Source organism: Xiphias gladius, chromosome 7 (assembly GCF_016859285.1).
Source record: "Xiphias gladius isolate SHS-SW01 ecotype Sanya breed wild chromosome 7, ASM1685928v1, whole genome shotgun sequence".
In the NCBI taxonomy this organism is placed as follows: Eukaryota; Metazoa; Chordata; class Actinopteri; order Istiophoriformes; family Xiphiidae; genus Xiphias; species Xiphias gladius.
The window spans coordinates 27799436-27826161 of record NC_053406.1 but is presented as its reverse complement, the minus strand read 5'-3'; the positions used below and the strand labels follow the sequence as shown (position 1 = coordinate 27826161).

General features: G+C 48.8%; 1 protein-coding gene, 1 long non-coding RNA gene and 2 other non-coding genes across 4 annotated transcripts in view; 2 read left to right on the top strand and 2 right to left on the bottom strand.

Annotated features, from left to right (window-relative positions):
• LOC120792266 (putative protein TPRXL) overlaps nt 1-8164 on the bottom strand; it is a 38062-nt gene extending 29898 nt beyond the window's left edge. Inside the window, exon 1 of the mRNA XM_040131339.1 lies at nt 8083-8164. The gene's annotated coding sequence lies outside the window, so the exon portion shown is untranslated. The remainder of the gene's footprint in view (nt 1-8082) is intronic.
• On the bottom strand, nt 3601-3692 carry trnar-ucu. Its single transcript is given in 2 exon segments — nt 3601-3636; nt 3656-3692. It is a non-coding gene; the product is annotated as a tRNA-Arg (tRNA).
• A 10461-nt stretch (nt 8165-18625) lies between the features above and the next one.
• Nucleotides 18626-18717, top strand: trnar-ucu. The gene is given in 2 exon segments: nt 18626-18662; nt 18682-18717. It is a non-coding gene; the product is annotated as a tRNA-Arg (tRNA).
• Nucleotides 18718-24014: 5297 nt separating this feature from the next.
• Nucleotides 24015-25737, top strand: LOC120792461. Its single transcript, XR_005707818.1, has 3 exons — nt 24015-24091; nt 24195-24339; nt 25347-25737. It is a non-coding gene; the product is annotated as an uncharacterized LOC120792461 (long non-coding RNA).
• The last annotated feature ends 989 nt before the right edge of the window (nt 25738-26726 follow it).

The following is a 26726-nucleotide window of genomic DNA, read 5'->3' as shown; positions in this document are numbered from 1 at the left end:
CTGTCTTTAAGATAAATGAAGGTTTTATTTAATAAAAATGAATCCTGTCCTGTAGAAATCCTGACGTCATGAGTTGAGAAATGAACGGAGGCTGTCAGGATGTATTGGTTTTCACTGTAATGTGATTTACTTGTGTAGCTGAATCATACCATTGGATTTTCTGACGGAACAAACCCAAACTTCGGTTTGGTTTGTGTTTGTTCGGTCTGTTTAAAATACAGACTGATAAATTAGATTCGGTGCAAAATTTGTGCTGGCACACGGAAAGATTTGGAATATCCTGCTCCCAGCGCAACAGATACAATAATGATGTCAAAACAACGTTGTGAAACTTCTCCGGGGGGAAAGATGAAGCCTGAGTCAGGGCAGTCGGAGAGACGCTGACCTCTGACCTCACTCTGTTAGCACACACCTAAATCTGGACGGCTCTCATTTGCTGTTTTTGTTTTCAGTTTGTACTGAACTCTGTTCCGGTTCAGTTTCGGTGGTGGAAACGGGACAAGAAAATCTTGTACGAGGACTATTTTTGAAAGAATTTGACCTGGCTCAGATGAATTCGTTAAAAGTCGTGTCTGGGAACAAGGCGGCATCAGGGAAAAGAAGAGAAACGCGAGCAGGTAGAAGTTCAGACAGTCCTGAAGCAAACCCGCTCAACTGGAAGAGGAAATTATTGCCCAAAGTGTTGGCGTTGCCACATTCCATGATACAGGCAACCTATGTACAGCATCCGCTCTGTGCTGGGGCTTCGGCTACATTGTTTTTGCAGGTAGTATAAAAGAAATCAACACATTTCTACTGTTTTATTGCTAATGACAACACATCCAGCGCCTGACATGGCTCAAGCTGCAAAGAGAAAACAAATAGTTAGTTTTGTCTTTTGTTTGTTTTCTGGAGATGTTTCCTCAAGAGACACTACAGGAACAAAACATTGTTTTTTCATGTTTTTGTTTTTTTTGCCTCCATAACACGTCTTCTTTCAGACCAGTGGGGAGACAACGTCCAAAATACACATTTAAGTGTGTATTTGACTTCACTTTGTCTATTTGCTTGAGCAGATTTCAATTACAATACACATCTTTATCTCGGAATGATTTTTTTCTCACGCGCTGAGCCAGAAATCTCCTCTTCTGTAGCACGTACGGGGACCGAACCCTCCAGTTTTATTCCTCTCTGTATTACGACCTGATTTATATCACATTTCATTCCTAAAATCGCGGCTGAAATGGATTTTCTTGTTTTTCTGGCCGTTGACAGTATTCTCTGATTCATGGAGTGATAAAAAGAAAACCCCTTGACTCTCATATGTCAACAAAATGACACAAGAATTTTGAACCTGGCTTTATCCAGAGTTCAGATTTCTGCTCTGGAAATGTATGAAATTTAACAGCTATTTCACTAGATAATGCCTCTTTTGCATATTTAAACACACATTTTCAGAAAACTTGTAACGCAAAAAACAACGGTCTTAAAGTCAGTGATCACCTGAGGGAGCGTCATGGTCGTCCGGTTAAAATTCCGACCCTGAGCGACTCGGAGCGAAACGCCGATTCAAATGCGACGCCTGCTTCGTTCAGGTGGTGTCACGTTTACCATGTTCACGATCCTAGTTTGGCGTGTCAGCATGCTAACATTTGCTAATTAACAGTACACACAGCGTAGAGCTGAGGCTGACGGGAGTTACGTTAGTTCTGCGGGTATCTGGTCGCAAACCAAAGTACCGGACACATTATGAATGTCCACCTGGTGGTGGCGCTGGAGGATCAGCAAAGTCAGCACAGTTCGTCCTGAGGGGAACACGAACGTCTGAAATAGCTGTTGAGACACTGAAACACAGCCACGCTAGAAATAAGACCCACGTTCTAATAAACCAGCATTGTCCTTTAAAACAATCAACAATCTCGCAGATGTGCAAAAAACAAACGAACTACTCACTAGAGTAGAGAGTAAATGTAGGTTGGTAACTTCAAGCCTGTTTTGCGTTGAGTTCTTTTGTCCCGTGTTGTCTTCTGGGACACGGAGTCCTCAGAGTGGACAGAGGAACCGTCAACATGAGACTGTAAAACTGTCGTCAGCTGCTGCAACAGCAGAGAAGACAATAAAACTACACGCGCTCAGTCTCAGCGTGTGTGTGTGTGTGTGTGTGTGTGTGTGTGTGTTTGGAAACCCCCTGTATGTATTATGCCTTTCGTGTGACTGCTAACACACGGTGAGCACGCTGTTGTGTGTGTGTCCGTGTGTGTGTGTGCGCGTCTCTCAAATTAGTGGAAAGAAATGAAATTACAGAGATGCACAGTTTTTATGGGAAGACGGGAAAGATATACATCTATAGAGAGAGAGAGAGAGAGAGAGAGAGAGAGAGAGAGAGGGAGCAGTGATTCGTGATGGAAACGTACAGCCAGACATCGACAGGTATCAAACACACACACACACACACACCTGAACCTGACACTCCAGCCTCACACACCTCGGTTAAACCACAAACCCGATGAAAACAGTGGAATATTGTTCCTGCTGTTGTTCTCAACCACGAAGCTCATGATTAAAACATGTTAACGACCAAATCTCCCGTTGACTGAAACCACTGGAGTAAAAGGAGAAGAACTGAATTGATTTTAAACACTTTCATAATCCTTCAGATTTATTCCCTCGTCGCCTGTGGTTACTGGTTGTGACAGAAGGTGTGTGTTAATACTACAGGTCCCAGAGTTCAGTTGGAGACGACTCATTTAAGCACCAGGGCGGGCGGCAACCACGCGGTGTCCGCGGAGCCACCAACTAACCGGCATTTCTCATCTCATCGGTTAAACTTCACGTTCAGACTTCCACGCATGTGCGGCGCTCCCGCTGAACGTCCGTTTTACTTGGCCAGGAGAAACGGCAGCACCTCAGGCCTGTGGGACACGTTTGGACCTCTGGAGAGCAGGGGCGATTTAGCACAGATCCTCACAATGTGACCGTGGCTATGGCGCCGGGCCACCGAGCATCCGCTCAGAACTCGACATGAAAATGAGGCAGAGTGCACTGACGAGCTGGCACGAGGATAAAGACACATTCATCTCCAAGTGACTCTGCAGAATCCGCGTTTCACGTTTTCCCCGGAAGACTGCCCCCCCTCTCTGCTTTTATTTTCTATTTCCGTTGTTGTGCTACAATTCACCGCGCACCTCCTCTGCACGGCCGGACGACGGTTAAGCTGATATCATACAGTCAGATTCAACCCGACCCACCCGATGCAACGGGGCTTGAAATGAACAGTCGTCAGAGGGATCGCTTGGGGTTTCATTGGATGCGTAATCCCACGGTTCTCTACGAAGAACAGCTCCGGTGGGACTCAAACCTACGACCTTTAAATCGCGTCTCTTGTGTTGAAGGAGAAGTCCAGTGCTCTGACCATGGCACAGCGGAGCCTCACACGGGAGCCCTGGTCCCCCCCCCCGTTAAAGGGAGGGTTTAATAATCCGTTGTCTGATCTCACCTTAGTTTGGTCTCCATCTTTGTCTCTCACTGCTCCGTCCTGATAAAAGTTACGAACAAAGTACTTTGGCGTGATGGGGCCACTTTGTACACGCCGTCAGCCCCCCTCTCGCCGGCTAGGAGCATCGACTCTGGTGGGACTCGAACCCACAACCTTTGAATCACTTCCTCGGTGTTACGCTAGAAGTCCAACGCGCTGTCCATTGCGCCACAGAGCCACACGGGAGCTGAGGGTCACAGGTTTGATAAACCAGGAGAAACCCAGTCATGAAACCATTAGGACGTTCCCTCGGGTAGAGAAGCGTCTCTCTCTCTCCTCAGTTCAGCTCTTTCATCTGGAGTGCATCCCTCTGTGTGTGTGTGTGTGTGTGTGTGTGTGTGTGTGTGATGAACGTGAATATTTATGGTATGTATCCATGCATTTATGTTGTTTACTGGGTCGCTCTGAGGTTGGAAACGCTGCGGTAAACATCTGCCGCCCGCGCGCACACGCTGCTGTACGTCACAATGAAGCCTCTGTCTAACCACAGACTATGCGAAATTGTCGGACTAATTATTTTAGACGACAAACACCGGTCGCTGAGGAAACGATCCTCCCACATCCCATAATTATCCTGCACGGGCTCGATATTAAATGTGATTCCAAATGCTTGAGATGTTTGGGGTGCGTTTGATTTCTGTTTGGCTGAGAAAACAATGGCTCCTTGTGTTTGTAGGAAGGCGTTTAGTCTTTCGGATGAAAGGCAGCAGGGAGCAGAGAGAGAGAGAGAGAGAGAGAGACACGGGCTGGTGCTAAAACCCTAAAACATGTCAAGCGTGTTCAAGTCCTTCAAAACGTGCCGTGACACGGGATAAATGTACGTGCGCAGCTCGCGCGGTGCGAACGAGCCTGACGGTTTCAGCTGAGCGTGTAACTCTGCATGCTAGAGGCTCGCCGCTGCCCCTCGGTCGCTCATGACCTTCTATGAAGTTTGACTCCGGCCTCTCGTGAATTTGACTAGAAGGTGAGCACAGAACCACAGAACCCGCCCGCTCACCGTTTCAGTGGGCAGCTTTAGCCCGGAGCTAAGCGAGTTCGAAGGTCGGCGGCCGCTGATTGCAAAAAGCTAAAGGTGTGAGACTTCGATCACTTCTTCGGCGATCAACTAGAAATCCACCGTCCCACAGAGACCCCGTAACTCTGCGTCTGTTCCTTTCACTCATCCGTTCGCTTGACATGTCTTTGCCCATCACTTCCCAAAGGCCGAGGAGCCTGTCACGACACGCGACGCTGCGCTTTCCCCGTTATCAGCGGCGACCGGCGTTAAAGTTCGACTCCGGTGAAACTTGAACCAAAAAACTCTACGGTTCTGCAAGCGAGTGCCCCAGAAGCCGCCCAGCCCTCCAATCCTTCCGTTAAAACGACGTCACCTCCGGTGGGACTCAAAGCCACAACCTCGGAACCGCCCCTGGTGCGAGAACGAGAGCCCGAGCGCTTCGTCCACATGTTTCGGGTCGTCCGCTGGGGTTTCCAGGAAGGACAGAAGTGGAGGGAGGCAGGGGACAAGGAAAGAGAGGAAGAAGAGGCAGAGAAGCTGAAGCAGGATTAGAGGTCGGTCTTGAAGAAGTTGAAGGAGAGTTTGTTTGGACTGATGGAGGGAGTGAGGACAGGAGGTGTGAAAGAAGAGGAGGAAGAGAAAGAGGCTTCGGTGTCTCAAAGTCAACAGATCCATGTCGAAAGTCCTGCCTCGTGTTTATTATTCCGACAAACTTTCTCCCTCCATCCCTCATCCCTCCTTCCTCCGCTCTCAGTCCAGGTTTAACCTCCTGCGGTCCGGGTTTCTGTCTGATTAACCCTCGTTCCGGACCGGTCTCCGACAGAGATACTGGATGAAGTTAACTGGCTCTTCATCACCCAGCGCCGCTTCCGGTTGGTCTCCACCATCAAAATTTAATATATTTATATATTAAACGTTTTTCTTTAAATTCATTCAATTCAGTTCAATTCAATTGTCCCAGAAATCACTTGGCAGCCCGGCGGAATTCCTTGGAGGAAGATGAAGAAAAACAGAAATAGCACAGAAATGGGGAGAAATGAGGGAAGCAATTGAGTTCCTCTACCAACAAACAAGACTAAACATGTTTCTGTTTCAAGTGTTTGTCTGCAGCCGCCTTCAATGACCCCAGGAGTCAGTACCGTGCTCAGAGGCACTTCGGCGCGCACATGATGAATCAACAAGGAGACGACTCAACCCTGTTCTGTTGAGTACGTTCTAAGATTTGATGTGTGTTTGGTCTTGACAAAGGCTGTTGTTAGTAAGATCAATGATCAGAAGGACTTAGCTATCATCTGCCTGCCAACACACACGCACACACAGTTATAATTCCATTAAGGTTTTTTTTTGGTCGGTAATCAAATGGCCTTATTGGCCGGCGCCCAGACATGCAATCCCCAACACACCTTCAGAAACTCACACACACACACACTCACACACTCACACACCGTGTCCAGCCTTCAGCTAAGTGGTGTGTGTGATTAGTCACTTCATGTCTGGGCATCGGCCAATGAGAGCAGAGTTTCACTCGGTGTGTTTATGAAGCAGTGGAGTGTCCAGGACTGATCTGAGTCTTCTGAGGAGACTGAAGAACCGGGCCGTGTCTGTGGGGGGGGGGGGCTGTATCTGTGCCAGTCTTCGGGGACCGGACTGAACACGCCGCTGCGTTTGTAATCATCCGTCACCTCCAGTCAGCGTGAGGTTTTTCTCAGCTTAAAGAAACTCTTGCCACTTCGGCTGACTGGACCATATTCGCTGGTCTCCTATAAAACCCAGATGCGTTCGAGTGGCTCCGACCGTGGCGCCGGTGCCTTCACGGACGCCCCGTTTACCGGGACACGACCCGACGGGAGGAATTCGGGACTTGACCTCTGCAGCGTAACGTTACATGAAGCCAAAAATACAGAGCTTTGTCAAAAAGACTGCTAGGTTTCCTATCTGATTTCAGAATAAAAGTCTGCTGTCATTCTGTACTTTTATAGTTGTTACTGAGACTTCGACCACTTACAGTGTGTGTGTGTGTGTGTGTGTGTGTGTGTGTGTGTGTGTGGATGGTGACGAAGGAACATGTCACCCAGAGCGACACTTATTGGAAACAGTGGAGCTCTGAGGCTCAGAGGAACCAGACGAATCGGGCTGCAGATACGCGCACGCAGGACTTGTCAGTGGAGGCAAATGTTTTTGTCTTCAAATGCACTCGTTGAATCCCAAGTGCAAATGCCAGTCCAAGCCAAGACCAGGTCTCTGTCTCTCTCTTCCTCTCGCTCCATCCAGATGACATTCCACGTTTTTTTTTTTTTTTGTGTTGGAAGTTTGTTTTTAGAAGAAGTGCTTGAAAGATGAGACGAAGGGGAAAGTGACACGGACGGAGAGAGCAAACAGGACGAGGGGGATCAGATTCACGTCATCTGCCTCGATCCGCCTGCTGATTTCAAAACATTAGTGTTTGACCCGATACTTTAAACTGCGTGAAACTTTCTGGGTTTCATAAAAACACTGCTCTGGGACACGTACTGTACAACTCACATGTAAAGTGGAGGCTTTTCTCAGAAGCCCGACCTATTCATAGAATGACGAGCCCGAGAGATGCTGCTGAGCGCCTGGCAACACGGGCGGCGAAAACCAGGCAAAGGAGGCTTCTGAGTTGGTCCAGAGGGTTAAACTACAGGACAACGCACGAGAGATGCCGTTTCTCTTCGAGACACGTGACTGAACGATCCTTCAGTCCAGACGACATCGGTTCGGTTCAGTCAGACACAGACGGATAAGACCTGCTAGTGCCCCCTACAGGCCGCGGCGCCCATGACCGTTTCCTTTGTCTGAGGTTTCTTTAGAGAAAAGAGGTGCATCCTCTGGGGAGCAGGAGAGGCATCGGTGCATGCAGTCTGAGGAGAGGTGGGTGGATGGGGACGGGACTATAAAGGGGGTTCGCTCCCCTGAGGTGGAGACAGACCGACTCCACCACCCACCAGCAGACAGTTCCACGCGCTTTCGGTGGAGTCGGGAGAATCGCGCAGACACCGGTGGCTGCGGTACAGTGAGGACGATGGGGCACGTGTGCGTGAGACAGAGCGACGACACCAGACGAACGCGCGCGCGCACGCGCACACACAGTCTTTTACACGTTTCCAAAACTCGTGCGCGCGCACAATCGCGCGCGGCACGCACGCGCCTACTGCTTCATGTCTATTAACAAGAAAAAAAAAAACTTGCATGAGAGAAAATCTTTACCAGACACGAGAATGAGAGAAGCTTTCAAATGATCGATTCTCTGATCGATCGGAGAGCGGTCCGGAGCTGCCGGCTTTTATTTTGAAAACGGCTCAAGCCTCCAAAGAAGTTTTCTTTTCTCTCTCAGAGGATTGTGGTTCTGGTTTTCGGGTCTCTCCCTCCTGCCCCTTTATTCCGTCTGTTTCTGTTCACGTTGAACGTCTGAAATTCACGTTTGCGTGTTCGTGTCTCAATGTGGCGCGAGGGTCCGCTCGTGACCCCTCTCACATCTGTCCGCGAAATAAATGCAAAATGGAGAGAGATGTGCAAAACCGAAAGGGTTAGAGGGGAAATGTGAGCGTACCTCGGTGCCGGTTCGGGAGGGCAGACATGTACGTCCAGCAGCCGGTAAGTCCCTGCAGACCCCGCCGATCTCAGCTCCTGGCCCCGTCTCGCCGTGTCGCTCTCCGGTGTTCCTGCTGTTGAACCGGCCGCTCCGGACGCATTGGATCAGGCGCTTTCCGAGCTCTCGACGACTGTCCGCGTTTTCAGAAAAAAAAAACCAAAAAAAAAAAACCGTTCGCTGGTCAGTCCTCTGGCTCGACCACCAGCCTCCTTGGCGAAGTTTTAGGCACCAAAAGCAGAAAAGAATCCATCCAACGTCCGTCCGGAAAGATCCCGCGATCTCGGCGTCCCCTGGAAGGACCGGAAAGTTCAGAGGGGGAGAGTGGAAGTTCTAGGCTGGCATTTCACTCGGTCCCCCGCTGAAAGATGCGATTCGGTGGCTTGGAGATGAGCTCCGGGCGGCGGAGAGTTGGCTCGACCCCGTCTGCTGCTGCAGTGCAGGGTGGGAGGGTGAGGGAGAGAGAGGGAGGTCCGAAAACCGTGAGAGAGGGAGAGAGAGGGAGAGGGAGAGGGAGAGGGAGGGAGAGAGAGAGGGAGAGGGAGGGAGAGAGATGGGGGGGGCTCTGACAACCGTCCAGCTGTTTACAGAGAACAAAACACTTTCGAAGAAACAGTTTCGGTCTGGAACGGCTTTTATAATCCAGGAAATGAACCCTGAGATGTTATGAAAACGTTCCTCCGAGTTGTTTCAGAACAGGAGTCGTTCTGTTTTGATGGGGACAGAAGTATGTGGACACCCCATGTCCCCGGGACAATCGCAGGTGCAACGGCTCATCCATCAGATCATTATTGTCTCTAGCAATCACGCCTCTGTTCAACGAGGGTTCCCGGTGAGCCGACGCCACCAGAGGCCCGGGGGTGGAACCGCCGCCATCGCTGGTGACACCTGCTAGCACCCCAGCCGCCAGCAGAGGCTGCGCGCTGACTCAAACCCTCGACGTCTGAGCGAAACTCAGCTTTCGTCCGCTCTCCAGGTGTAAGGTCCAACACCGGGCGACTCCCGGCGTACACAGAGCGGGGCTGTGGCCCAACAACATGTCCCCCCGCGTGTCGGTGATTCTGAAGCAATCGTCCGCTTGTCGATCTTCTCCGACAGGCCCTCGTTTCCTTCAGTCGGTGGCCTCCTTTAAGCTGGTGCTTCCTGTCTCCGCGAACGGCCTCGGATGTTGGTGGGTGACACATTCCTGTGCGTTTCATACGTTGCATGCGTTGAGTGCGATCGTTCAGCCTCACGAACAAGGTGTCAGTGAGTTTGATTTGAATTCCTGAGCAGCTGTCGCCGACTGATTAACGGTAACCAGCTGCCACTGGGTGATTCACTCACACACACTCCCACGCAGAGGAAGAGAGAAACAAAGTACTGAGCAACAACAGATGGTAAACAGAGGCAGTTGCCATGCCAACCATATAGGTGCAAATAACAAAGCAGCTCACCTTATTAAAAAGCCGCTTTCTCCAGTTTCCGTCTCCGTCTCCAACTCTGCAGTCAGACCAGAATCGCCACATTTACCGTTCACATTCTGTGTCCAACACACATCTGTAAGGAGCCCAGCCCCCCCCCCCGTCCCAATTCCCGTACTGGGACCTTCCTGGAAGAGCGGTCTATTTTTGACCTTTAGCAGGATGCCACCGGGATGCAGACCTCGTCTGCGGGAGCCAGCGCTGGCTGACTGGGCCGCCGGTCGTGGACCCGACGAGCTTCCAGGTGTGATTCCAGTCAAACAGTGTGAAGGGAGGATGAATCAGAGGGTCTGTGTGAGTTTCCCTCAGATGACAGAACGTCTGTTGTTTTTCTCTTCGAGGAAATTCGTGACCAGGGCGGGACACTCGTGCTCGGAGGACCGGGAGGAATCGAGAGGGTGTTGAATGATGCGGAGAAGGTTTCTCCAGGGGGGAAGCTGTTCAACTTATTCAGCACAATCATCGATTCCGTCGCTGCTGACGCCCAAACGTCGGACAACCTGAAAAGCTCGAAGGCTCGTCGGCGCTTCCGTCGAAATATCGCGTTGGGGGATCAGAACCTGGTCTGTCTCGAGCCGGGCGGCCCGGTCAGGGCCTCCGAGTCCCACATCAACACATCCCTGAGCCAATGCTGAGGCTCGGCGTGCGGCTGCTGTCTGACGTTTGTGAGCTGCAGAGGTGCAGGAGGCCGAGTTTTGAAAACCGATTCATTAAAACCGTGCAGCGACTTCGTCCGGTGGAAATCGAATCCCCGACGGTCTGGTCTCTGATTCCCCGCAGCCCGGACTTCAATCAGCTAACCCAAGAAAAACCTAAAGAATTGGTGAATTTTGACAATCAAGTAATCAGTAAAATCACTGCATCATCTTTTGGTACGATGCTTTTCTCTGTTTTATGAACTGAATATCTTTGGGTTTTGGTCTAAACGAGTCATTTCTGGGAACGTTAATGTTCAAAATATAAAAACATCATTCACATCCACCTGCAGTGTCGCAGTGATTAACTCAACCTCGTACACCCACACACACACACACACACACACACACACACACACACACTGAGCAACAAAAAAAGACAGACATTCTTGTCCACATCTGTTCCTTCTAAACAACCAGTTTACCAGTCTGGACCAGTCAGAGCTTTATACTGGTCAAACACAACCTGAGGTAAACACACACACACACACACACACACACACACTGACGGAATGCATACACAAACGGATGCAGATGTAAGCAAGTGTTAACACTAAAAAATATAGACACACACACACACACACACACACACACAGGGTAAACAGCGCTGGTCGGCTGGCACCGTTCCTGACAGTGTTATTCCAAACGCAGACATTCCACAACTCACTTTCCTCCCAACAGTTACCCTCCAGACTGTGTGTCTGTGTGTGTGTGTATTGTCCGAAACCGGAGCCTCTTCAGCAGAGGTCAGAAGGTCGTCGACAAACAAAAGGAAAAGGACGACGGCTCTAAATCCTGACTCGCTGGATCCAGACGGCACCCAGGACTGTTTGACTGCAGCTGGGAGAGTCCGGACTCGAACCCGTGACCTTCCCGTCGCCAGGCAATCGCATGCGTTACCTGCTGCTGCAGCAGCTCATTCGTCCTTTCGCAGAATAAGGGCTTCTTAGCTTATGACTTTAAGCTGGGCAGACACTGCGGATTCATCTTCTTCTTTTCAGTTCCGCTATCAGAAGGCCTGTTGTGGTGAAACTGTGGTGAGGCTGCTGGAATATTTCGGCGCTGTCGTCGTCGTAGATGACTGCAGTCTCGGCTGTGACGGGACCAGAGAGACAGACTGTACGCCCGGTCTCACAAGACTCCCCCTGGACGTTGACAGCCAGCGAGGTCGTTTTCACGGGTTTTCCATGGCCTTCGGAGGAAGAATTGTGTCTAAGTTATTTTGAGCAGTCCCCTTTCAGCCGTTGCTCACTTGAATCCAGGCTTTTTCTTTTTGGTCGCCTTCAGTCCCGTGGAGGGCGGAACCGGCGGAACCAGGTGACCGTGATGTAAGAACCCGTGCCGCCACGCTGAACCGTGGATTTCTCTCTCTGTTAGAATCACAAAGGCTTGAGTCTTTTTGTGGTCAGCGCTGCAGTGGAGCTGATTCGTCTGAGAATGTGGAAGGTAAACTACGGGAGGACACTTCATTTTTCTGCCGTACGTCATGACTGGGTCTCTCTTCTGCACCAGAGATGATGCGGTTACTCGGTATGTGTCTGGGAGCGCGAGGCCACCGGGACGCCCCCGAATGAGAACGTCAGGCTTTACTTGCTGCCAGTTTGCGGCGATGACTCCTGCCAAACATCAGATTCGCCTCTGTCACGAGCTCCTGGCTCTTCATTCTTCTTCTTTTGAGACCCTGGGGAATTCAGAGTGAGCCGCGGTCCCTGGGTTTCACGTCTTGGCTGCTTCCTGCGAGCCGGATCAGCTCACGGCCTCGCATGAAGTCACCAGAGCTCGTACTGATATTCCATCTCTAATAACCCACCGCATTTCCACTAATGGCACGGCGGCAGCCATCTTGGCTCTGTTTGCTGTCTCATTACAGGCTATGTGAGAAACCAGTGACAGCGTGGCGGCACGACGCGCCCAAACCTCCAGACCTGTGTGTGTGCGTGTTTTAGTGTGTGTATATCAGTGCGCATGTGTTTGCGCTTACGTGTACGTGTTTGTGTCGGTGTTAGAGAAGAACAAGCACACTGGGAAGAAGTCGGAGGTCAGAGGTCATTAGCTGGAAGAAAGGGAGTGTGTGTGTGTGTGTGTGTGTGTGTGTGTGTGTTTTGTGCGGTGAAGGTGTGGGAGACAGAGTGTGTGCAAGACGAAGTGTTCAAAGCCGCAGGTGGTTTTTAAAAGCTGGACAGAGACGTTGGAGGGAGGAGAGAGAAACAGAATTACAGGAAATCGATCGACTCTCCTGTAAATAATCCTCACATCTGACATTTACATGCACAGTAGCACGAAAAGCTGCTTCCTGTTCTTTTCACAAAGCAGTTTGTGTGTGTGTGTGTGTGTGTGTGTGTGTGTGTGTGTGTGCGTGTTTTAGTGTGTGTATATCAGTGCGCATGTGTTCTTCACGTGTGCGTGTTTGTGTCGGTGTTAGAGAAGAACAAGCACACTGGGAAGAAGTCGGAGGTCAGAGGTCATTAGCTGGAAGAAAGGGAGTGTGTGTGTGTGTGTTTTGTGCGGTGAAGGTGTGGGAGACAGAGTGTGTGCAAGACGAAGTGTTCAAAGCCGCAGGTGGTTTTTAAAAGCTGGACAGAGACGTTGGAGGGAGGAGAGAGAAACAGAATTACAGGAAATCGACCGACTCTCCTGTAAATAATCCTCACATCTGACATTTACATGCACAGTAGCACGAAAAGCTGCTTCCTGTTCTTTTCACAAAGCAGTTTGTGTGTGTGTGTGTGCGTGTTTTAGTGTGTGTATATCAGTGCGCATGTGTTTGCGCTTACGTGTGTGCGTGTTTGTGTCGGTGTTAGAGAAGAACAAGCACACTGGGAAGAAGTCGGAGGTCAGAGGTCATTAGCTGGAAGAAAGGGAGTGTGTGTGTGTGTGTGTGTGTGTGTGTGTGCGTGTTTTAGTGTGTGTATATCAGTGCGCATGTGTTCTTCACGTGTGCGTGTTTGTGTCGGTGTTAGAGAAGAACAAGCACACTGGGAAGAAGTCGGAGGTCAGAGGTCATTAGCTGGAAGAAAGTGAGTGTGTGTGTGTGTGTGTGTGTGTGTGTGTGTGCGTGTTTTAGTGTGTGTATATCAGTGCGCATGTGTTCTTCACGTGTGCGTGTTTGTGTCGGTGTTAGAGAAGAACAAGCACACTGGGAAGAAGTCGGAGGTCAGAGGTCATTAGCTGGAAGAAAGGGAGTGTGTGTGTGTGTGTGTGTGTGCGTGTTTTAGTGTGTGTATATCAGTGCGCATGTGTTTGCGCTTACGTGTGTGCGTGTTTGTGTCGGTGTTAGAGAAGAACAAGCACACTGGGAAGAAGTCGGAGGTCAGAGGTCATTAGCTGGAAGAAAGGGAGTGTGTGTGTGTGTGCGTGTTTTAGTGTGTGTATATCAGTGCGCATGTGTTTGCGCTTACGTGTGTGCGTGTTTGTGTCGGTGTTAGAGAAGAACAAGCACACTGGGAAGAAGTCGGAGGTCAGAGGTCATTAGCTGGAAGAAAGGGAGTGTGTGTGTGTGTGCGTGTTTTAGTGTGTGTATATCAGTGCGCATGTGTTTGCGCTTACGTGTGTGCGTGTTTGTGTCGGTGTTAGAGAAGAACAAGCACACTGGGAAGAAGTCGGAGGTCAGAGGTCATTAGCTGGAAGAAAGGGAGTGTGTGTGTGTGTGTGTGTGTGTGCGTGCGCTCGTCTGTACGCGCACATGTGTGCGTGCTCCTCCGAATGTGGGTTTGGCCGAGCCATGTTGTCCTAATCTCTCCACATCTTTGCCATGAAGCACTTACAGCTGTGGTATGGTGTGTGTGTGTGTGTGTGTGTGTGTGTGTGTGTGTGTGTGTGTGTGTGTGTGTGTGTGTGTGTGTGTGTGTGTGTGTGTGTGTGCGTGCGCGTGACCAAGATGTCGGTTGCATTGTGGTCTCTGGACCTCGGCTGGGCGAGCGAGCCTCGACACCACAAGCAACGCCTTGGCCAGGAGAGTGAGAGAGACACTTAAGAAGATGGTCGCTGAAAAGAAGGAAGAGTCCGTCTCCAGTTTTCAGAGAGAGACACTATTTGAGAAGGAGAGAAAAACTGTGAAAAAGAAAAGAGAGAGGAGAAAGGAGGAGAAAACTTCATCACAAAAAGAAACAGGAGTAAAAAAGGACAAAAATCGACGAAGAGAAAAACTAGTAGAAGAAAGTTAAAGTAAAGTGGAACAGAAGGTTAAACAAGAAGCAAAGGAAAGAGATGAGTGAACAAACATGAGCGGGAGAAGGACAAGAGGAGGAAGAGGAAAAGGAGAAGGAGGAGGAAAGATGAAGAAAGAAGAGAAAAAATGGAAGAGAATAGAAAGAAGAAGGTGGGAGGAACCAAACAGGTTAAAAGAAGAGTGAGAAGAAATACAGGGAAAGAGGAAAATAGGGACAAAGACGTAAGGAAAACAGGAGAAAAGTTGGACAGAAGATAAAACAAAGAAGTGGAAAGAAGAGCTGACAGAGGGTGCAAGGAAAAGAGGGCGGAAGAAAAAGATGAGTGAAAAGTAAGAGGAAGAGGGGTAACAAAAGAAGAGGAGAAGAGAAAGGAAAGGAAAAAAGAGAACAAAAAGGAAACGAGGAAAAGGAGGAATTCAAGTTTGAACAAATGAGAAAGGGTGAAAAGAGGTGTGAAGACCAAATAAAGAAAAAGGAGTAGATGTAGAGAAGCTTGGAAAGGAGACAAAGAGAGGAGAGAGGGAAATACAGCTCAAAACAAACTCGCAGATGATCCATGACGACACCTGAGGATTTTATTTCTAAAATCTAAAGACATACAAAGTGATTCCTGCGCTGGAGAAATGACCAGACCAGACAAACCGAGCGGCGGCCGTCAGGTTGAATTCCTGCTTTATTCCTGCAAATTATCCGGAGCCCAGCAGATGTTTCTCATCCCTTGCACACAAATGTCTGAACAGCAACAGCAGGAACCCACGTTTCTGGTTGTTGTGACTCCCCCGTGACTCTCAAGCAAGTTCTCACAAACCTTTTGCAAATACATAATCTCACGCGAAGATAAAGGTCGCCTCTGGTCGGCCTCGAACCACGAACCTTTGACTCACTTCCCGTGTTTTACTTCCACGTCCAATGCGCGGTCCCTCGCGTCACAGAGCCACGTAATGCGTAAGCAAACAGCACGCATTCTGAACCGTCCAAACACGCAGCTGCTGAGGAAGCTTCGTGCGGAGCAGCTGCGGGAGAAGAGGCAGTCCACGGCAACCAGTGGGGACCATCGGATTGTTACTAGCAGGGTGGCAGCCAGGCCGGATCCAGGACCACGACACCCACCTCCGTCTCAAGGTTATGTTGGAAAACAGGTGGGGCTACCGCTGACAGACAAATCTCCTTTGACTATCCAGAGGAGGTGAGGTTTGGAGAGTTGTTTAGAGTAAACAGTTGGCTCCTGTATAAACGGTCTCACGGTATAAACTCGAAATTTGTGGAACAACTCATGCAGGATGCGGAAGAGCACAGAAATGGAATTAGTGTTGGATGCCGGCGCCTGTCGAAAGACCAGAACACTGTCATTTACCTGCCGTGTGAGCATCAGAAAGAAGCAGGTGCACATACTTCTCCAGCTGACGAGTCAGAGCAACGGTTGGGAGTTACTTTATCATGCGTCCAAATCTGCACTGAAACGTCCTATCAAGAGGCGAAGGCCTGAGCGTGGGCTGAGCTGGCAGATCCGAGAACTGCACTCGTCACTGCTTGGTGTGTCCTCTCTCTCTCTTTCTACTGTCCCTTCAGCGTGTCCCTTCGCTGCCGTTGCCTCTTCCCCTCGCGTTCCTCCCTTCCTCCCCTCCCTTTTTACCCAACTTTCTCTTTCTGTCACCTTTTGTCTCCCCTTCTTCCTCCCTTCCCTCGCTCCTCCCTCCTTCTCCTTCCTCCATGCCGTCCCTTTTTCCACAGCACGGAGGGCGTCCACCCCTGATATCTGACCTTCTCTCTGATGTGTCGATGACCAGGAAGACGACAGGAAGTGACCCTGACCTGTGCGGCCTCGAAACCAGGCGCTGCAGCTTCCTCAGAGAGTCAAAACTCCAGCAACGCTTGTGGAATCAGAGCAGAACCTTCGTGGAACCAACGTGTGTCGGCCCGGGGCCTTTATCGGGGTCAACGTGCAAATTTAAAACCTAAAAAAAGAGACGAATCCGGGGAAAACTGATGAAAGGTTCTTGAGGATTAGCCTCGCTGTACGCCTGACTGTCGAGCTAAAAAACACATCTGCGTTCTCAGCCCGCAGCCGTTTCGGTTGCTTCCCGGATCGTCTGCGTCAGGTTAAATCCTGCTGCTTTGGCTACGAGCAGCTACCGCTCACACGGTCCACCTGGGTCACGCTGACACTGAAGACTGAATCTGAAGACTCTGTGACGAGATCTGAAGTAACAAGGGGGGTCTTTTTTTTTTTTTTCTCCCTGATTTCTAAACAACATTTACAGATGTTTACCTCAGACAACCTCTGGTGTTTACACCAGCGATAAAAACTCTAAAACCATCAGCAGATTTAACTCTTATATCAAATATTACTGCAAAAAATTCTGTTCATATCCAAACAATATCTTTCTGTCACATGTAGTCAGTGTTGCCGGGTGTACGATAATTACGGTGGTTGTTCCATAATTCCGCCCTTTGTGTGATGTAGGACCAGAAATTTTAACGACCCCTAAATGTACGATAATGTCGACAAGCCATAGTCGAATAGATTAGTCCATCAGACCGGTCTGATGATGGATGCAGCTAATACGACATCCGGTCCCTGAACAGGAGGAGCACGAGTCCCTGCACGAGTGTGAAACAGGCGAAGAGGAGCTGCCACCTACGGACGCCGTCGTCCGGACTGCGTTCGCTGTTTGGTCAGAAACACACACACACGTGGGGTATTGAGACAGAGCAGCATCATTTTTCACACAGAGTTATAAAGGGTTTGTGATCTCTGCGTAGGAAGCGTCTTCAGCTAAACTAAACTATTCATCACCGCACTAACCACTAATCACAGATAATCACATAATAGGCTGATAATAGATCATTAACAGATAATCACGAGTGGAGTTTACATGATGTCAGTGTGTTGGTGTGTGTTGAGTGTGTGTGAGCTGACATTCCTTACAGACATGTCAGCAAAACCTCTGCTTCCTGGCAGTGCTCTTATAACATAGGCATGTTAACTTTTGCACATATCGCGTGTGTGCGCGTGTGTGTGTGTGTGTGTGTGTGTGTGTGTGTGTGTGTGTGTGTGTGTGTGTGTGTGTGTGTGTGTGTGTGTGTGTGTGCGTGTGTGTGTGTGTGTGTGTAAGTGTGCGTGAGTATTGGACTTTCTGAGAAAAATGACTCCTTGGATCAGGTCAGGTTTTGTTGAGTCAGCCCCTTGAGAGTAATCTCTTCTAACTCCGAGCTGTGAGGTGTGTCTGTGCGTGTCTGTGTGTGTGTGTGTGTGTGTGTGTGTGTGTGTGTGTGTGTGTGTGTGTGTGTGTGTGTGTGTGTGTGTGTGTGTGTGTATCAGACTAAAGAAGTCTAAACTGTCTGAGTACTTAGGATCTTTCTGTGTGTTCATCAGATCTTTATGCTTTATTCATGTCTACTGTTTCAGCCTGGGGATAACTCACACACACACACACACACACACACACACACACACACACACACACACACACACACCCACACATTCTTAATACGCCCACACTTTCTGCAGCCGGTTACAGACCCCTGTCATCTAAAACCACCAGTGATTCAACACAATAAAGAGCACGCACAAACACACAAACACACGAACACACACACACACACAAAGACACGCACACAAGTCATTGTTCCTACCGTGTGGGAAACGAAAGGCAGTCCACACCCCCGGCATGTTTTAAGTGTGACTGCAGCTGGTTTGTACAGAGTCCTATTAAGAATAGATGAGATGGAAAAAAATGGATAAATCGTGTAAAATATCTACATGAACCAACACGTTACGGAAAAATAAGGAATCTTTCAAACTCGGAATGTATCATAAAATATCAGTTTGTCATCAGCACTTTCATTTTAACTGGATTTCACTGACCATCGTTTTTATTTCATTCCTAAAAATCTGTGCTCAGAGTCACTTTTTCATTTCGCATTTCTTTCATTTCAAATTTTACCCCTCGGCGGCGGAGCTGTCATCGGTCGCCGACCGCCCTGCTTCCAGCTAATCACACAGGACGACGGAGAAGGGAGCAGCGTTACTGTCAACGTCAGGTGACTGTAGGACCAAGGTCGTAAATCACTCCAGGTCTTCCTCAGGGACGGCAGAGCTCCCAAGCGAGGATCTAGCAGAGCCTCTAGACGCAGTCCTGTAGCTTCCGATACAGGAAACCTTCCGTCAGCACGTGGCTCTGTGGCGCAATGGATAGCGCGTTGGACTTCTAGTGCAGCTGGGGAGAAGCGATTCAAAGGTTGTGGGTTCGAGTCCCACCAGAGTCGAGCTTTATGGACCCGAACCAACAATTTAAAGTGCTGGAAAAAAAAGACTCCTTGGCTCAGCTCTAGTGTGTCCAAGCTTTCCCATAGTTTATTACCTTAACCCACGAATTCCAGGGGATTCCCTGAAGTGTGAAGTGCTTCCCCCAGTTCACAGACTCTGAGTGGTCTCAAGTGGAGCGCAGAGAGTCAGCATCATGTGCGAATTTCACGCCAAAGATTCCCTCAGTCCGCGGAAATGTGGACGCGAGGATGAAAAATAAGGGAATGGTGATGGAACACGTAACTCAGTGGTTCATGCTCTTTTGATTTGAAAGCCTGTAGGGGCACATTCACGCCTGTAGTTCAGGTCATCGGGTCTGAGGAGTCTAGGAAAACAAAACGTGCGTTGTTTGGTTTCGCTCCAGTTGTTGTTCCCACTGGCTTCTTAAAAAAACAAGAGGAGGAGGAAACATGAAGCCCCATGTTCACTCGTTCATGTCCATCTTCTCTAGTGTTCACAAAGAAATAGTCACCAGTTTTATTTCACCGCAAATCGACCACATGTTATGAAAAACGACAAACAGGCAGAGTCGCAACCAATAAACGGCCTCGTTCCTGTTGTGACCTGAGCTGGTGTGAAAGAGCCTCATAACCACTAATAAGGGTCGACTCTTGTGGGACTCAAATTTTGAACTGCACCTCATCATTACTAGAAGCCACAGAGGCCATAAGTAAACGTGGGTTATGTCCCGGCAGCTAGAACGCCGTCTCACGTGACGTTAGCTTACGCCGATGTCAGCCGCTGTTCCCCTTTTTTTTCCTGGAACTCGTGCGTGTTTGTGTTTGTTATCGTCTCCAGCCTGTCACCCCTATGCGCCAGACAGCTATCTGGTTACCATGGTTACCTCTGAGACGGTAATGACAGGGCCGGCCCTCGCCCTGGCAGCCAGGTGAGCTGCGAGGTGATTGGCTGAGACAATCAGACTGGTTCAAAATTTGGCCTGTGGCTTGTAATCATATCTGACCAGATTACAGAGCAGCAGCAGGTAACGTGACTCTGTGTGTGTGTGTGTGTGTGTGTTGATGCCTCACAGCCAAGTTTATAATGTTGCGATGATCACAAAGCTGACACAACAGTCAGGAGACGACAGCACCAGAGCTCTGTCATAATTCTACGCCGTGTACTTTTTAGAGATGAGGCATGCGCCCGATTTTCCCGTGCAGCGTGTAAAGGATCGAGTCTGTCGGGTCTCAAACCCGTAAAACTGTGAATACCACCTGTTGTTAACTGGAAGTTCAACACGCTGTCCGCTGCACCACAGAAGCGCCTGGCAACTGGCAGCGTTGCTGACTAATCCCGTGACGGTGTGTGTCCCGATTATGACGACGGCTCTGCTCATGAGGCGGTTGAATATCTGGGTGCAGACAGATGATGCTTCGCTCTCAAACCTGTTTGGTCGCTTCAAACAAATTCTGGCGTGTCCGGTGTTTGTCGGCGGTACGACGGCCGAGCGGGCCGACTACAGGAGGCTGCGATTCTATGTGAGTGATTTCGGTATAGACTTTAAAGCTAAACTGGGATTAAATTGATCACGAGGACCGTCAAGAAAAAGAGCAGTCTTTTTAATTCTGCGTACGTATGCGTGTCGGTGCGGTGATTTTTCCCTGAAAAATCTGAAAGTGAAAATGAGGTGTGCTGTGCTTGTGTCCTACTGAGAGCGTCGTCCCAAGAAAACAACCTAATACTGTCGTTTGTTGAAGCTGAAGCTATAGGACCTCTGGAGTGGCCGTGTGCATTATGACTCTGTTGGGAGCAAAGGGGGAAACAGCGCAGTAAAGGCCGGGGCGGCAGTGGGTGGGGTGGATGGACGGGTACGCGAAATGTCCGACTCTGAAGCGGGACGTCCCGGCCCGTTGTTTTCTTCCAACCATGGCCGCAATCGTGCCCGAACCTTAACCGAGTTGTTATCGAACGTCAACCATGGTGTTGTCGCGTCATAAAACACTGATTTGTAAATGTGGTCCCGCTGAGGTGCGTCAGGGCAGCGAAGTCGGCCTGTCATCTTGCCGAGCTCTTTGTGACACCAGCGAAGCCACCGACTTCACTTTGCCGACACCACCGACTTCACGTTCACAGCTCTGGGTTCAGTCGTCCAAGGTCTGCGTGGACACGAACCGGCGCAGAACTAAAAGGCATCAGTGGGTCATTTTGTTCAAACGCTTGGACCGAACTGAACTGAGCAAAGCTTCAGGAAAGAAAGAGACGTGAGCTTTGCATCTGGCATCATTTAGAAACTGTTATTGATGGGTCTGTTCAGTCAGACCGATGACTAACATCACCAGCTATCTGTCCGTTATTCTCTCTGTGGTTTAGCCAGACGGGTAAAAAGGTCAGACGACTGGGTACTCAAGACAAACACACACACACAGAAGTATTTTCCATCTCAGCAGTTTAATATTTCTCAGGCTTTTTATAGAAAACAACTTCTGATTCACTGTGAGCCTCTCTCTCTCTCTCTCTCTCTCTCTCATATCTCTGACTCGCTCCATTCCTCTGTCCGCTGTCATTCACTCTCTTCCTCCATCTTTCCATCACTCTCAGTCTTTTTCTCTCTCTTTCTTTCCCTATCTTTAGCTCCATTTGGATTTATTTCCGTCATTCTGTTATTTCTGTTCCTGTTAAAGGGATAGTTCCACGTTTCCGTTCTCTTTCCTGCTGAGAGTCGGATGCTCAGATTGATCCCGCTCTCGCTGATACAGTTGGGGTGGACAAAAAACATCTGTCCGTATAACGCAACGCAGTCCAACAGCTCCACAACCACATCCTCCAAAATGACCACAGAGCCGAATGGACAAATTAAAATACGAGGGCGCGCAGAGAGCGAAGACCTCCACCGAGACCAATGTCTAACAACATGCACCAGATTTCAGAGGAAAAAAAAACTTCAAATTCATTGTAAATGATCCTGATCTTCCTCAAAAACGTAATGGGTTCTTCCTTGGCCCAGGACCCGTCCCTCCACCAAGTTCGGTGCAAATCGGTTCAGTAGTTTTTGCGTGACAAACAGACACGGGCTAAGACATAACTTCCTCTGCAGAGGTGAGTAAAACTGAAAATCACAGGCTTCGTGAAGGAGGGTTTATTACAGGACTGTTGTACCTGATGGGCCGAAATCCAAGGTAACCACCTATAGAAGAAGCGGTAGGACCTGAAGCTGCAACCCTGGCCGAGACCACGAGAGCTCTGTGGGGTGTTGGTCGGGAGAGGGGACATGGGGACGTGGGGACGAGGGGAGGTGGGTCTGTCAGATGTCGATGTGACTCTATAACTGACTAATCTGACCCTGGGACTATCTCCACAGACAAAATACATCGTTAGAAAACGGACAACTTTCAAGTCAGAACATGGCAAAAGAATGTGTCATATCTCAAGACGACGTTGTTATTAAATTATTATCCTGATAACAGGCTTAAAAAATACACATGAGCACCAACCGATATATGGAGGAGGAGAGGGGGACACTGAGAAGAAAAGAGAAAGAAGGAGAAAGAAGGAGAAAGAAGGAGAAAGAAGGAGAAAGAAGGAGAAAGAAGGAGAAAGAAGGATGTCTGCTGGAGGCGGAAATGTGACTGACCTCGAGTCAGAAAATTTAAAGCAGTTGTAGAGCAGTGTGTGTGTGTGTGTGTGTGTGTGTTTGATGTGATGTGATAGGAGGGTTGTATTTTGTTAGAGCTGTTCCCACGACACCAAACGACCTCCACCACTCTCTCTCTTCCTCTCCCTCTCTCGCTCTATAAATGGGTCGTCTGGTGGCACTTGGTGACTGGTCGGACTTAAAAAGGACAGAAAGGAGAGAAAGAGAGAGGCAGGAAAATTGACAAGAAAGGCAAGATGAAAAAAAATCTCAGAGAGAGAGAGAGAGAAAAAGGAATAGTTTGGCATTTCGGGGGCCAGGCTTGTTTCCTCTCTCTATGACAGTGAGATGTTAAGATGGATATTAATCTCATGTCTGTGTGCTCAGTACAGCGCTGGAGCTAGGATGTGATTAGCCTAGCTTAGCATAAAGACTGGAAACAGGGGGAAACAGCTAGCCCGGCTCTCTCCTAAATATACCCACCTCGACACCTCTACAAGGCCGACGACGAACACATTGCATAGTCTGTTGCATCCAAACAGAAGTCTAAAAATGGCGACGTGTGTTTTTTTGGTTTCTTTTATGAATGAAGCGCTGCATTCAGTAGTATCAAGTGGACACAGTATGAAATGGTTGGGGTTCACGGTGGACGCAGAAAAGCCCACCGCTGAGGCACCAGAGGCTGGGGCTCACATCCACAGTACACAGGTTGTGTCTGAAGTCACTGAACCCGACCAGGATCTTTCCTGATCCTGAACCAGGAGCTGCGGGGGTCTAAACAGAGCCATAAACCGGTTTAATGACGCTGGAGTCTCTACGAGTGGATGTTGTGCTGCAGGATCAGATATATCCAAAAAAAAAACGTTGTCTGTCAACATTTGACTGATTCGCTCGGTATCAACGCATTTGTGCCACATGTCCTTCAGCTTAAACGACAGTACAGGTACCTTGTCCCTGCCCTCGGATACAGCCCATAGACGCCTACCAGCGGCAGGCGACCGGACCTTCGTTGTCACGGTTACAGTAATAAAGACGCACTTACGCTTATTGAAGGGTTAGATTTAGGCACAAAAACTCGTTGGTTAGGTTTAGGGAGAGTTCATACTAAAAGTTCTTGGTTAAGGTCAGAGGAACAATAAAAGTAACTAACTGCTCATAATGAGCTGTTGCACAGACGACTTATGGGCTGGTTTTCCTTTGGTTTTTTTTACAAGAGTCAACAGTAAATTCACAACATTTTCTCGTTACAGCAACAAAAAACCGTAATCCAGTGGCAATTAAATTTCTTTCAAAACGTAATTGCCTTTTGCAAAGGAGATTTGTAATCCAGGGTGTCTTAGTATACCGTGGGCGACAGAACCCACGCCTGACCACACTCAACCACAGCCAGCAGAGTCAATCTGTGGCCACCAGATGTCCTCGCACTTTCCTCCCCGCCCCGGTCACCTGAGTCCCCGGATCCACCTGCTCACCCGTCCCCCGTTCTCAATCACCGGAGCTGCCCACCTACACACCCGCTCCCATTTCCCTCATTAGCTCCCCTCCATATATACCGGACCATTTCCGCCGGCTCCTTCCCTGGTCGTCATGCTCCCATGTTGTTTTAATCTGCTGCCAACCTTCCCCTTCCCCTTACCTCAACCTGAACCTCAACCTGAACCTCAACCTGAACCTCAACCTGAACCTCAACCTGAACCTCAACCTGATCCTGTAACTGCTGCTTTTGTTGTTCGGCGAAAGGGTCACAGTCTCACTTTAAGGTCTGTCCTGGGTTTCCTTCTTCAAGCCATGAATTAGGTTTCCTTGAATTGAAACAATCCTGAACTGTTCTGACAGTAATTAAGATTCTCCTGTTTCAACCAGAACTGCAGGAACCAAACTGAAACGGGAACAACTCAAAACAACTCTGAGCCCTAAAGGACTGGGTTGTTACCTATCAACCGGTTGGAGGGATCCAGTTTAAAAATGTGTTGTTGGGCCCCAGCTGACCCCTCGCCTGCCGCCCTCTGTGCGTTGTGTTGTTTTTCTTTCACCTCCCATCCAGGTTTCCGTGTGTAAGTTAGTTTGTGGTCATTTGATTGGACAGAACTTAATTTATAACTATCCACCGCGTTTGCTCCGTAACTATAATCGTAAATGTTTTAACATCAGGTAAGTCAGGCAATGATGCAGGACCCAGCTCTGCTGATATCGTACTTTAATGGTGCAGCTTCTCTAACTTTTGGAGGTCTTTTGAGGCCTCTGGGGCGTTTCTCAGCTTTGCCAAAGGGATAATTCATTTTTGTGTGCTTGGGGCTGAAGAAGTAGAGGAGGAAAAAAAGGAGAAGTTGATTAAGAGGGTGGAAGGAAGGGAAGGAGGAAAAGGGGGAAGAGAGGAAGAGGAGAGGGCGATGCAGTCTAAATAAGAGCCATTATTGCTTGAATAGAAACCAGATGACGAGCTCTACTGACACACACACACACACACACACACACACACACACACACACACACACAGTGTATTGCAAAAGAACAGACATAGTAAAAGTAGCCAACGAATACAAAAACTACGTAAGAGAAAGAATAGTAAGAATAACGAGGATGGAAAACCTGATACAAGAATGACACGACCACTGTTACTGCTGAGAATGGTGTTAATGCAAATACCAATATTTCTCTGGTAGAACTATAAAAATACCAATTTCCAAATTCCATGAGGAAAAATGCAGCTTTTACAGTCTTAAAGTGTTTTCTGATCTGATGCCACTATCAGAGGGACCACATTGTTTGTCGGTGCTTTCCAAGACCGTTTCAAAACAACAGTTTTCTGATCTTCCAGTGCCATGGGTAAGGTCTGGCTAAGTTTAGACACAAAAACATTTAGTTAGGATTCCTGTCGCCTGTTTTTTCCTCTGCTCCCGACAGACAACAGTCACCAGCTCTACGGCCACTTGAGGGCTTTGACACTTGGGCGTAAACTCGTCACTTTATTGGGTATTTGTTGAAACGACCGTCTGTCACCTTTCATTGAAACAGAGTCTCCAAACTGGGAAAACTGCTGCTTTTATCGGAGCTGGCTTCGTGAGGCATTGTCATGTTGAAACACACGAGGGACAAACACGAACTGACGACACAGCGATGGAAGAAGACGGTTGTCGAACAAAGGGGCCTGGACCAAATAAGGGGAAAAAAAAAAAGTATTTGGGACAGGGCTGTCCACATACTTTTGGACATATGTCGCCATACCAACAACTGTAATGAGTCATTCTCAGAGCGATATCAACAAGAATGTCGGCACTAGTATTGGTTGTATCGCAAACAGGTAAATCAGTTCTTATTATTAGCATGATAAGTACTTGCAGTGGTTCCCAGAGTGATGTAAGTTAAAGGACACTTGTGGTTCGGACATGTCAGCGATGGACGGAGGACTGGGGTCTCGGTTTCGGGACAAAAACGACCCAACTGACTCACTGCAGAACCCCCAGTGTGTGTGTGTGTGTGTGTGTGTGTGAGGGAGAGAGCGAGAGAGAGAGACTGTGTGTCTCACTGTGTCCTTGGCGTTGCAATAAAACACACAACTCTAAAATTAGACCCTGAAGACTGATATTAGCTCACTTCCCACATATGGAACTAAACACACACACACACACACAAACAGTCCAGATGTTTCCTAATAAATGGGTCCAGGGAGACCGAAGCCAGGTCGCCGTCAGCCAGCTGGGCCGAAACCATGACACCAAGAAACACCAGGAGCCCCGTCGTGATCCGCAGGCTGATGAGTTCAACTGGCTGCACAAGATTTATATTAAAGCTACGTCACCAACCAGCTGTGACTCCATCACGGAGGGACGGTCGAGATGTAGCTAGAGGAGCAGTCAGATGTTTCTGGGGAAATCGTCTCCCTGTCTTTTTTTCCTCCAGAGTCAGACGGTTCGGACGAATATCAGTTTCATCTCTTTGTGTCCAGCACAGACAAAGCTCCAAGATGTGTTTAGCCTAGCTTAGCACGAAGACTGGAAACAAGGGGGACTGCTAGCCTAGCTCCGTCCCAAATAGAAAAAACACACCTGCCTCCTGGCTGGCTTTACTTCCTCATTGTTTGGGGTCTCACAGACCACACCGCCGTATCTGAAAAAATAATATTAATTGTAAAATCGATAAAATTGGTTTTGAATCGGTAACCCCTCCTTTTTTTTCAGCAACACAGAGCTGAGCTCAAAATCCAGCGGACTGAACTGCAACGGAACCGAGTGACGTAACTGACCTCAACAAAGACAGAACTGAGCAAACTAATGACTCATGAGGGGAACGTATATATAAACTGACTGGCCAAACCACCGGAGAGACATTCAGCGTGGACGAAACACAATCAATAAATAACAACAAATCAGCTCTAGATAGATTCATTAAAGTTGA